Here is a 13,642-nt window from a genome sequence, read left to right on the forward strand (position 1 = left end):
AGTTTTATATTGATGGTCATATTAATCAGGAAAAGCACGTAGAACAGAAAAAGCACACATGCCGATTTTTATGAACTTGCCTTTTGAATCAAAATCCTTGATCTTACACTCATGATATCACAGCTGCTATAAGCATTGAATTCTCGCATATGTCCATCTTTTAAGGAATGTGGAGACAGTATTTTGCCTCAAAAGAAGTACCGTAAAACCGGCTAACTTCGGATGATTTCACTATAATTCAATCAATTACTCAGCCATTTGTTGTCGGATTCGCGTCAAACTTGAAATATATTACATTGATGTAATCCTCTGTTAAATTCATGAAACGGAACTCAATTTTTCGCTTGTTATATATTTCATAATTACGCAGTATTTCACGACTGCTCACAATTTTTCTATTTCGAACCATGCTGCCGTTCCAAATGGAGGAATTAAAAATTGTCGATGTTGATCCAATCAAACAAAATATTGTTGCTATTTTCAAATCACGCCAACTCGTCGGCGCCCGAAAGTCTGGCGTCAAATCTATAACGGTGACGCAACATGACGTCAGTGTGATGTCAAGTTCAACGTGTGCGTCAGATGCTATTATTTTGATAATAAAAAAATATTTGAATTTCTATTTTTTCTCAAGTCTTCTGCGACATTTTGCGATCGGTCTAATTTTCTATATACATTGTTATCGCCCTCTATCGAAAGACGGTAGTTTAAGGAAGTTAGCATCGGTAGAAGTCACGATTTGAGCCGCTCGAAAACGGAAAGTCAGTTCTATCGTGAAACATGATTTTTTCAATCAAAAAATAAATTAAATTGCGCTATTGAATATGATAACAGATTTAGATATATAAGGACTCACTATAGAAACTGCCAGAAGCACAATATGACAAACGATTGGAAACTTTATCCGAAATTACAAGGCCTCCGAAGTTAGCCAGGTATACGGCAGGTACCGCATTTTCTCGACTATACGCCTATCACGCGGATAAGCCGACACCCTAATAACAGCTTCGAAATAGTGAATTTATAAAAATTCGCATATACGCCGTTTCCACAAATCGTAACACAGCGCAGCATCTATTACAGTCAATGATGTTCAATTCAAATTTAATATTCAAATATCGCGATTCGCTACCTTCTTGTATATGGCATACACATTCTAGCGCCGCTGTCCACATTTTGATTAAAACAATTTTCGATTATTATATTTTCTGTTTTATAGTAATGGAAGACGGCACTTAAATCAGCGCCGACTTGAAGTACCAAACGTATAACATGAGGACATTTTTGATTGAAAATATTTTACAATCATTATTTTTTCTAAGGTAGTCGAGATATCCTGAGCGGACACGGCAATAAATTTGGTTATTTTTCGCAAGTCTTCTCAAACATGATTTGTGTGAGCTTCATATATGGGCTGACATATTTTATAATGTATGCCAAAGAGTCTGCCGATTATTTAATTGACTTTGTATACCAACTGTTATTTGTCTTAATCCTAAAAACAAAAACGTGGCCGGTGCAATGAAGCACTCCCTGCCCGATAACGGCACTTCAGAAAGAAAACGGCTACCACGAAATAAAGTGATTGATTTATGACCCTTCCGTTTTGCTGATTCAGGAAAAACGAAAAACACAGCTGTTCACTAACCCATGGACGTACAGCACAGTATTTATCACATTCTATTCATAGGTTATTTCAACCTTTCAGTTACCGTAAATGATTGTTCAAAATGATTGAAATTACAGTTTTATTGTTGAGAATTAATGCTGTGAGTCTTATTCTACCTGAAACTTCTGTCTGATTCTTACTTGTGCACAAATGATAACGTTTTGATCACGAGACGGCTGGTAGATAGATCAATGCTGTTGCTGTTATGCAAAAGATACAATTAAATTTAATCAAATACAAGCGGTCACGTTCATGATCAGACAATCACACCTAGACAAGCGATCGCGTGTGTGGTGTGTGCGTGCACGCTCTTTATCGTGAGAATTAAGCATGGTCTGTAGCTGTTGCAATTACCGGCAAGTCAGCATTATATCATTTCGTTGCGTGATCAAAGTCTAGATGCGCGAAGGAGCCGATTTTTTGGTGCTATCTGAGTTATGCGCACATAAGACGGTCCCTTAGTTGGGCAACTTTTTTTTTGAGATTTAAACTCAGCTTATTTGCGAATAAATACGGTAAGTACGGTATAACTGGTAAACAATTTCAATGGGTTCGCAAGTTCGCATAAGTATTCTGTGGAGGATAATTATGTTTGAAAAGATTGCTGGACTCCTCGCCGCTGTAGGGTGGTTCACATAACCGCTGGTCAGTTACCTTTACCAACATGTCCATGCAATCGGAATAATTGTCTAACTAATCCCATATGATCCCGACATGGACTGGTAACCAGATGAGAGGCCATGGTTTGCCATATGGTTAAGCAGTATATCGGCTTTCCTCTCCCCCGGCATAAATATGTTAATGCCTAACCTATTCCAAGTATCTCAACAATTCTAGTATCGTTACGGGGAGTCGCAGTTCTTACCACTTCATGGCAGCTCCTGCCACAAACGTACAGTCGCATCTCTTGCCATGGTTTTATCGCACTATTACAGTATTACCGGTATGTTTACAAAGTCCTGTACAATATTTTAGTCTATCATGCAAAATTATATCTACTTAAACCCAAACCTAACCCCAAAAACATCAAAACTGTATTCATAAGAAAGGCGTTCCAAATTACCCAATATTTATCACCATCAGGGGCAGCCCTGCTATTACAGCCGACATGCCGTGGTTACGGCAGTAAAATTGGTGATATTCGATTTGCTGTCGTAACGATCGCCGGTCGCTATTGGTTTGTGACAGCTAAAAAGTCAGTCACTGTAGGTCAGGGTTTGGTCATAGCGGCAATGTTTGGAAATCCTGCCATGGTTTTGCGGCAGCTCTAGACGCCACAAAATACTTGATATTTTTGACCAGGAAGGTGGTGCAATAGCCTAACCTAAGGCAAACAGAAACAAAGAACACAGATCAGAAAACGGGGACGATAACGGTATAATACCAGCAATTAAATTTGAAAAAAAATCCGCTATTTACCGGAAATTAAAATCTAGTCGTCATGGATACGCTGCATGTTGCCTCCACGCGGCTGAATATTCTGGAGTCGTGTTTACTATTAACTTGTTTATCAACATTAACACTTGTTAATGGTCAACATTACATTTTGTAATGTACTGCACAAAAAATTCCCAGTATACGGTACAATTTTGAAGAATGTTCTTGTAGTCATTGACAAATAGTCCAAAGGTCGTGTTAGCGATTTTTTTTTGTTCTCTAATGCCACCTAGTGTATACCTGGATAACTTTTGCTCACTGAAGCCAGCGCACAAAGAAATTCGGAGAGAGAGAGAGATTTATTGATTCGTCAACCAAAACAAATATAAATATGATAGCATAAATACAAATAAATAAACAATGTTTATGGTAAAGACTGGAGGGAGCGATACGACCATACGGTCATCCAAGTCAGCTCCCCCCATATTCACTGTTATGCATAAGATTCACAGGTAATGGATGACTATGGGTGTAACAGCTAATTATAGAGTATTATACAGTCCGAGATATGAAAAAAGTAAGTGTCGACCAATCAGATGCCACAGGTACATGCGCTTTGTACAAATAACCGGCAAACTATTCCCATACCCGTCATGGACTGGTAACCGGATGAGAGGTCCTGATTCGCTATATGATTAATTCGTTTTACCGGTTTTCCTCTCCCCCGGGATAAATATGTAAATCATATCCTATAAGTATAACCATCAGAAACCAATTTAACCTTGTATCGGACATGGACTATCGGTATATATAACGGAAATAAGACCAGAGACCGTGGCTAGCCATATGGTCAAGTTGTAATATCAGTTTCCCTTTCCCCAGGATAGATATGAAAGTTCAAGATTTGAAAAATGGAAATGTTGATGACCTATCAGCTCTTTGTACATGTACTGTTCATCGAACAAGAGTCCACGGTTCGCCATATGATTATTGGATTTCCTCTCTACACCAAATCCAATTATAAAAGTTGATCATTGATTACTGCTTAGCGGAAGGCCATGCCCAACGAGGCGTATTTAGAACTCCAAATATTTCATGTGAAAAATGAAATGTGAAAACATGACATGTCAAATATTATGAAAATTAATATCGCTATAAGAATCTCTTCAATTTCTTAACTGCTGCCGTTTGAAAGTGATTGTTCAGTTAAGTCCAGAGACTTTGCTTTGAGCAAACTTGCATTGTTGGGTTGGGGTCGAAAACGTAACACCTTATATATCCAGATATTAGAGAAGTGTGGCATATTACATCATCTATCGGTGGACATTGAATAATGAATCTTTATTCAGGTTGACCCAAAATAACGGAATCCATACAATATGTTCCAAATGGACTGGGTTTCGTTTTTTGGGTCACCCTATAATATGTGTGGTACCGAACTACATCCATTACTGATTGCAATGTAATAAAGTTCATGTTGCATCGTTAATTATTGTGAAAAAATCTCAGGAATTTTGTGAAAATTCGTGGCACGCTTTCAAGACCTTGGCGGCCTACTAGTGTGCCGCGATACAGTTTGGGAAACCCTGCACTAATCATTGTCACATGCGACTTTAGCTTGACATCTACCGCATTTAAGGGTGAGATCTGCCGCTACATTATTCCTTCTTCAGGTAGGCTACATATAGCGGTTGACGTCTCGCAAAAGTCGCATCCATTTTCAACGTGTCGAACTGCCAAAAACTAAAGTTCTAGGAGATGCATTGCTGCTTGTCCATTCGACATCATTCGCTCTTTGATACTCTGATTTCTGATAGCCAAGGCTGCCAGCATCACCATTGAAAGTCTTGTCGTAATAAACATTCAGGTTATCCAAAAATGGCAATTTCAAGTACTTGGGTTTGGATTAATTTTTTCTCTTCATTACAAGAAATAAAAATAAAATTCCTTAGCTTTAGCTATATGATGAATGATGCCCTACCGTCCAAACACTAACCCAAGTGAATAGTTGCTAGTAAAATATGGGTCGATTTCCTTAACCAACCTACCAGTTGAATTCTACTAGTCTCTCACACTAAATTAAACTCCCTGAGATCCGAACAGCATGTAACTCGCAAAATTCTAGTTGTAGGCAATCAGGCTCTTGGGCATGGAGCCCGGTTCTATCACATTGAATATTTATTATACAGATGCTACAACAATTAACAAAATACCACATGGAATAAAAAAAATTCGAATCATTAGCATTTTTGACAGAAGACCAGTTAGATTATGCAGGCCAAAGTGTTATGTTGATCATTTCATTTTGTATCATAAAGCTATAAGCTCTTTAATGAAATATTTCACATTTATATTTTTAAATTTATGGGATACACGAAATTTTTTTTATTTGTTGCTGTTTTTTTAATTTTTTTTACTTTTTCATATTAAGGGGAAATACATGAATTTTTTTTTTTTCATTATTTTTTGACTATTTTTACTTTTTTTTTACTCTTTTAAAACTTAGAGAAACACACGGAGTTATGGAGAATAAACAAGAAGAATGAATAAACAAGAGAATGAACAAGAAAAGCGGATTGCAGTACATAAAAATTCAAAAACCTGACTCATGCAAAACAAAAAAATGGAAATTCGTAATAGGAATTGCAAAACAAAACATCATTGTAATATTCTACATGTATCACTATTATAATATTACTAGAATCCATAATGGACATTTCTTAATACTTTACATAGATTAGGGGCAAAGTTACACTGGGCTCCAGTAGAGTCCTTAGCTACCAAGTTTTCGGAACACAATATCAAACCACAACACTGAGCCAAAAATCAATCACTCCAGTCCAACTGTTATTATAACAGATATGAAATGCATAATTTATGGCGGGTTTGCCGACAAATCAGAATATCATTAATTCATAGGGATGTTCTAAAATATACACAGAAATAATAGATATCAGTGGTTGACAATAATTGAAAAACATAAAAGCAAAAGATAATAATCCATTTCACAACAAAAATTAATAAAAATTCGAACAATGGCTATTTGAAACGAGTTACGATTAGGTTAATACCTTGGATTTTTTTTTATTTATAATTTTATTGATTTTTATAGTTTTTATTATTTTTATATATTTTAAAATTCAAGCAAAAATGTGGAGTGGCAAAGTAAACTGATATACAGCAAGAATAAGTACAGCAGTTGTCAATTATAAGAAAAAACTCAAAACCTGACCTAAATAATGAAAGTTGTTGACATACCATAAAAATATAATTACACAAAAATTGCTGAATGAGGGCGACATAAAAACAATACGGTTCCATTACATTTGAACCCATGGCAATTGTACCTGCATACTATCGCACTTATGAATTGTTTTTTGTTTTATGGATATTTGAACCCATACTCACCCTAACCCATGGGTTTTAGCACCCGCATATAGATTGAACCCGCGGATATACGCATGGGTTCAAATGTACGTGGGTTCAAATGTACGGTCACCAAACAATACACATGATATCTGGAAAAGCTTAACGTGAGTTTGTTATGACTCACTAAAAATAGTACATAAGAAGCTAAAGCATTAATACAGCACCCAACCTAATTTGTAAAACTAATAGGTAAAAAAAATTAAAAAATTATGAAATGACAAGAATTTGTATGAAAAAACATGCAAATCAGGATTTGGTGCAGAATTTTACAAAATGCTCTGAGGTCAGTTCAAGAGGTCAAATCTTGTGAGGGATGACCTAAATTGCCGAAATCATTGCTGAAGGGTGGTGCATATGACTAAGAGTCAATTACTATGTTTTCACAATCCAAGCCTATGCAAAATCAGCATTTCACATAAAAAAAAAATTATGAAATTTTCCCCTAATTCTACTATTATTGGACTAGACTATCTAGTCTTTAAGAGTTAATATTTCTAATATTTAAGCCTTTACTACATGTGCATGTCCATAATGTGTTGCAGGATACCACAGGATCATTCGTCTTTCAGTCTGAGATTATTGGAGAAATTTAATGTTGAATATAACAGCAGCAATGTTAACGACAGAAATGTTGAATATACAACATTATTGAAACATTTGTATTTTAGCAATGTCTTTAGAACGTGGTCAGTTTGGAAACTTCTCAAGATCATCGGAATCTGAAAAAAAAAATTTTCATTTAGATGACTCTAAAAATTGTGCTCAGTAGAGAAATGTCATAATAATTTTCTATGTGAAGTTTGAATAAGGCATTAGATTAGCAACAATTACAAATCTTGAATATTGTTTGTTAAAAATGAACTTGAGGGAAAACCTGGTTGAACTCCTGCAAATATAATAATATTTCAGGGGTAATTGATCGTCCGCAGATATGTGAAGACCACATTCAAAAAACTAAGGCAAATTACTCACAGTACAGTGAACATAGCAAAAATAGGAGACAAAATGAGTTATTGTTTCACCCAATACACTGGTTCTCAACCAGTGGGCCATGGCCCACTGCTGCGCCACGAAAAGATTTTGAGGTGGGCCACAGAACTATCAAAAAATGTTAGTTTTATTTGTACCACTATCTATAATTTTGATTGTAGTACCAATGATTGATGATGTTGTTTTCTGCTACTGAATGGTAATTTTCATTCTAATTATCAAAGATTGCGAACCACTGATCTAATATGACTCCACGAACTATTTCGACAATATAAAAGACAAGAAATCAAGTTTGCTGTTTTAGTAAATGGTATTTCACGTACCGTCATCACCTTCATGTTGTATTGGTTTATTCTATTGCTTGGTTTCCACCTACTGCACCAACTTCTTCTTGTTCATTTTGCCCCTTAAAAAAATTTCAATTTTACTATCTAGCATATTTTTTATCTTTATTACCTGCTATAAAAACGCAGACAAATATCATTCAAATTTAAGGATTAAATATTTCATATGGCTTAGTGATTGAATATCCCACAGTTTCTGGTCCCCTGGTATAGCAAAGTTCTAATATGCATAGTGACATCACATTTTGGGGCTTATTATCAACATGAATTAGGATAGGTTTTGCACATTTATCTCGGGGGAGGAAAAGCCGATAACACTGCTTAATCATATTACGAACCACAGACTCTCGTCTGGTTATCAGTCTATGTAGAATATGGGGTTAGTTAGTCAATACTTCCAATTGCAAGAACTTGATGGTGGAGGAAGCCATAAATGACCAGCGGTTACGCAGTTACATGAAACACCCTGCAGCGTCGAAGAGTCCAGCAATCCTCTCACACATAATTATCCCCCATTCGATTCGAACCTGCAAACCTACAGGATAATCAAAGGGGTGGTACCAAGTGTATTCATATCGCTTAGCACGATGCACCACACAACCGAGCCTGTAACTGTCTATTACATCGTGTAGGAGATGATTGAAAACATACATATGAATACTTTGAAAATCATTATAGAAAGTTGAGAATAGATATTACTCAAATCTCACCATTTGCTGATTGTTCTGATTTCCTCTTTCCGGTAGATGCAGATTCCCAATATTTGCTCCAGCAAAGTTGATAGGTGGAGGTCCTCTGCGTTCTATAAATATAAGTATAAAAAGCTTTTAAAAGGTGTTAAAATGGTTTAAATAGCATTCCGTTAATTTTGCGTTATTTTTTTAACACCTTGTAGTTCTAACTAAGTTGTTATCAGGCCGGTGTGATGAACTGGTCGTTAAAGTGTTTGACTTAACTGTGTTGACATCACAGATTATTATGTATCGGATTCAAATCTCATGATCATCACCTGGGGTCTGATGAATTGGGTGGGCAATGGGTACTGAATATGCAGATAACCGCACACACGCATAAAAACTACCATCACTGCTAATAAGCTGGCAATAAAATAGACTCAAAATTTGTATTTTTTATGTTTTATTAAAGTTGTTAATTTGATTATGTAATTGTATCCTAAGTTAATGTTTCATCATTCGCACTCGCTTTGTCAGCAAGACACACAGTATTCGGTGCGTCATTTTCAAACCTTGGCAGTGGTAAAACTTATTTTTGCTTGCCTTTGCTACGTTTTCTGAGCAGTGTGTATTTGGCAACAGAATTCTGCTAGCTATTGTTGCTAATATGGCAGTGGCACCCAGGTACTGGTACAGTATAGGCTTTGCCGCGCAAAGAGATTGGAATGCCAGCACGTACCAAATAAACGAAACTAAAAACTCGTTTCGTGGGCCACGGGCCACAATTTGCACACCCCTGTGCTAGTCGATTAGGATATAATCCATGACAAAACTGAATTAAATTGTTACAATGAGTTGGGCAGTCTATCGTCACCACAATATGATTCTGACTGCCAGTGGTTGTTCTTATGTATACTCGTATGTGTATTATTCACAGAATTCCATGACAAAAAAAATTAAAATCTGCATAATTCTGGAAATATACCTTTTACAACATTCTTTGACTGCGTTTTGATGCCAGAGTTTCCCCATTCATCCTTGGCCCAGACTTGGAAACGATGTTTTACCAAGTGTAGGTGACTTCATCCTATACTGAGGAACTTCTGTAGTGTGAGTCTCTCCATGTTTTTCATCTAAGATTTCTATGTTGTATAGAACGTTTCTGTCAGATACTGCATTCCAAGTCAAAAGAATGTCGGATCCACTTCTTTGAGACGAAACATTTTCAATTTGCGGCAAAGCTAGAAATAAAGTAGTGAGTTAGTAAATATAGTAATCAGTAATTTATTTCTTCAACATGCTTGAAAGTACAAACTATACATACACAAATTAAAGGAAATATAAAAAAGTCGCATTCCAGGGTGAAAGGAGATGTCGAAAACCAATACTGGTTATCGAGCGACTCCACCCTTGGGGAAATCTAACAGAAACCCGATGAATATAATAAAATCGAACTAAATATGTTATTGAATAAATAAAATGAAAAGCAATAGGTACGCCAAAGCGACCCGGTACATACCAAACAATCACTGTTTAAACAAAAAAAAAGTTAGAAGACTGGGAGATGGCGATACGACCAGTGGTAGGATTCAATTTTTTTGTCGCCGGTTCCGCCGATCACAAAAGTCATATTTTTCACCCGGTTCTGTTACAAAAAGTCATTGTGAGTAACCAGTAATGCTAACCGGTACGCTGTTCTCATGAAATCCCGTGAGACGGTTCTATAGAACCGGTGCGAACCAGCTGAACCCCACTACTGGATACGACCAAAGGTCATCAAAGTCAGCCACCACCCATTCTAGATAAATAATTATTGAGAAAAAAATATATAAAGTAACCGTTGACTAGTTATCTACCAAATATTTAAACGAAGTATACTCTCAATACAGATAATAATAGCCAGAAAAAATAAGTGAATTAGAGAAAATTATTTAAAATTAGTTTGAAAATTGAAAGATAGTAAGCAAACAGTGGCAATGTGACCATTATATGATGGACAGTTACATGTTTCAATCCTTATTGAATATTATAACTATACTCTAGTAATCCTTAACAAGAAAATTTAGGTAACTTTTTTTAAATTTCACATAGGAAGCCAATCTAATAAATTCAGGAATTTGATTCCAAATTTTTTGGACCAGTGCACTCGATTGATTCTTGGGAGAATTTTGTGTCAGCTCTTGGAATAAAATATGAATTTTATAAAGAGGATCGTGTATTATACGAATATTGGCTACTACAATCGGTGAAATATGACGCAAACGATTCAAGTAAACTCCCTGAGGAGAATTTATGCATGATTTTACCTATTTCATAGTGAAATAAGTCATTCAGTTTCGAAATAGTGGACTAAGTCTAGTTTGCAACGGCACATTTGATATAGTCCTGACAGCGCAATTTGATTCTGAACCCCATAAGACAATACCATATTGAATGGAAGAATGAAAAATTGCAAAATAAACAGTTCGTAAAACACTCAATGGCACATAATTTTTGAGCCTGATTAAAATACCAACAGCCCTTGACAGTCTATGCACAAACATGGATTCGGGTATCAGGTTCCTCATGTTTACTTTCTTTCAAAGACTGGCCACTATGAGACTAGTATAAGTTTATTTCGACTCAATAATCAGCATAGGCTTATTACAGCTATTAGACAATGAAACAATTGAATATGGTAAAATGCATATCTTCCCAGATAGCAAGGTCTGTTCAACTGTTTGTCACCAGTTGGGAGAAAAATTTATCGCCGAAGTAAGGCCGAGATTGCCATGGCGACCAATTTCGATCTGTTCCTCAGAACAATTTCAGAAAGTATGTGGAACAGAACACAGTTTGAGAAACGCTGCACTAAAGTATTTGAAACAATTGATTGTGATATATCGCAGGGTTGTCCAAAACGAATCGAATATTCGAATGTATTCGAATATCAAAGTATTCGAATACCTTTTCGGCTGATTTTCGAATAATTCCGAATAGTAGTCGCTTTTCGCCGTAAACGTGGTGTTTCGTTTTACGGGAATCTTTAAACGACTTTTTACGCTATCTCACGTAATGACGATGAAATAGAATCGGCACTTTGGTTGTTTATATTCTTTGCGACAGTACGTCGCATAGTGTTGCGACACATTTGTACGTGGACATTGCCGACATTCGTGTACGAGGCTTTTAATTTACAAATTCATTTCCATTACATCGAAAAATTGAGAAAGTATGTTTATTTTATTTCTATGTGGCATAATTATTATTCGCATGAGTCTTCTCAAGCATGATTTGTGTAACCTTATATTTGGGTCTTAGGGTCTGCCAATCATGATATTTATTCGCAGGCCGGTTATCGTTACTTTAAAGAGAAACACGGCCACCGAGATAAAGTGATTTGTGACCCTTTCGTTTTGCTGATTCAGCAAAACACGACAGGGACAGGAAAACACAGCTGTGAAATAACCCGTGGACGTACAGTGTAGTAATTATCATCACATTCCAAAATTATTTCAACATTCGGGTTAATAGGTTGTCCAAAATGATTGTCGCTTTACAACTTAAATTTACCGCTCAATTGTTATAAATAGTTAATTCTGTGAGTATGATTCTACCAAACTAACATGATCTGGTTCTGAACATATAAAATTATTAGCGAATTTTTCGACCCGTCTTATTGGAGGCTTATATGGAAAAACCCCTTTTTTGAGTGCTAAAAATAGACATCGTCCTATTTGCCATGTGAACTTATTAGCCGGGAAATACGGTATTTATAGCCGACATTGTTACGATATCCAATAAATTGTCACAAGTTGGAAAAACAAGTCGATTTATTAGAAAATAATTTCTGGCAAATAATTCTGATAACGATAGTTAAAAGTATTCATCCTTTACCAGGATGATTTTTTGTTGCGCATAATAATCCAAACCATGACTGGTACCAGCATTTAAAATGTCATGCCGTATTAATTTAATTCTGTTCAACGTAACTCATGGTTGTATCGACAATCTGTGGACATAAAATGTGTGGTAAAGTATTAATGCCAAATACAACGTGTATTTGTGGACATGAAATACGTGATAAACTGCCCAATTATAATTAATTTCGGATTCGTGTTTACAAAATAATAAAACTAATAATTTTAAAATGCAACGGCGATCTGTGGCCTTCAAATATGTGGTAAACAGCCCGATTTACCAACATTTGAGTTATGATAATAGAATTAAATTAACACGGTAAGGCATTTTAAGTAGTGGTATCGGTCATGGATTCGAATATTTTGCGCAGCACGAAATCATCCTAGTAAAAAGTCCATACTTTCAAATACAAACCAATGGGAACCATTATCCAAATTACTTCCCAAGAGGGGGATAAAATATAAACTTGTGACAATTTTTCGTGAGTACTAAAATAAGAATCAAAACTAATTATATTCGGCACAATATCACGACAATCTGTGGACATAAATTGTGTGGCAAACTCGCGATTAATATTAATTTTTGATTCCTATTTTCGTATTTACAAAATACAACGGCGATCTGTGGACTTACAATGTGTGGTAAACTACCCGATTATAAATAGTTTTTGATTCCTATTTTCATATTTATAAAATAATAAAAGTATTATTACTCAAACATACAACGGCGATCTGCGGACTTGAAATGTGTGGTAAAGTTCCCGAATATAATTAATTTTTGAGTCGTATTTTTGTACTCACGAAAAAATTGTCACAAGCCGGAAAAATACCTCATACTTTATCCCGCTTTTCGACAAATAATTTGGATAATGGTTGGTATTTAAAAGTATGGGCGTTTTACTAGGATGATTTTGTGTTGCGCAAATATTCAAATCCATCATCGATACCACTATTGTCCTATTAATTTAATTCTGTTAACATGACTCATGGTATATAAAATATATACTGCAATAATCTGCAAATATGAAATGCCTGGTAATATAGCTAGGCTGTAACTTGTAGATAGCAGTTATTTCATTGCTTATTGTATGGAAATTCCTACATACATTTAGATAAGCTTCAATTAGTGGATTTTATTTTCGAAGTATTCGAAATTTCATATTCGAAAAAAATAATTTCGAATGTATTCGAAATAGTGAACTATTCGGTATTGGCCATCCCTGGATATATGTCAGTGGTTCCCGAATGACTAGTTTTTCA

General features: G+C 35.7%; 1 pseudogene; it reads right to left on the reverse strand.

The window, feature by feature from the left end:
• LOC120333334 (carnitine O-palmitoyltransferase 1, muscle isoform-like) overlaps positions 1-13,642 on the reverse strand; it is a 31,372-nt pseudogene that overhangs the window by 13,576 nt on the left and 4,154 nt on the right.

This window comes from Styela clava, chromosome 2 (genome assembly GCF_964204865.1).
Source record: "Styela clava chromosome 2, kaStyClav1.hap1.2, whole genome shotgun sequence".
Taxonomy (NCBI): domain Eukaryota; kingdom Metazoa; phylum Chordata; class Ascidiacea; order Stolidobranchia; family Styelidae; genus Styela; species Styela clava.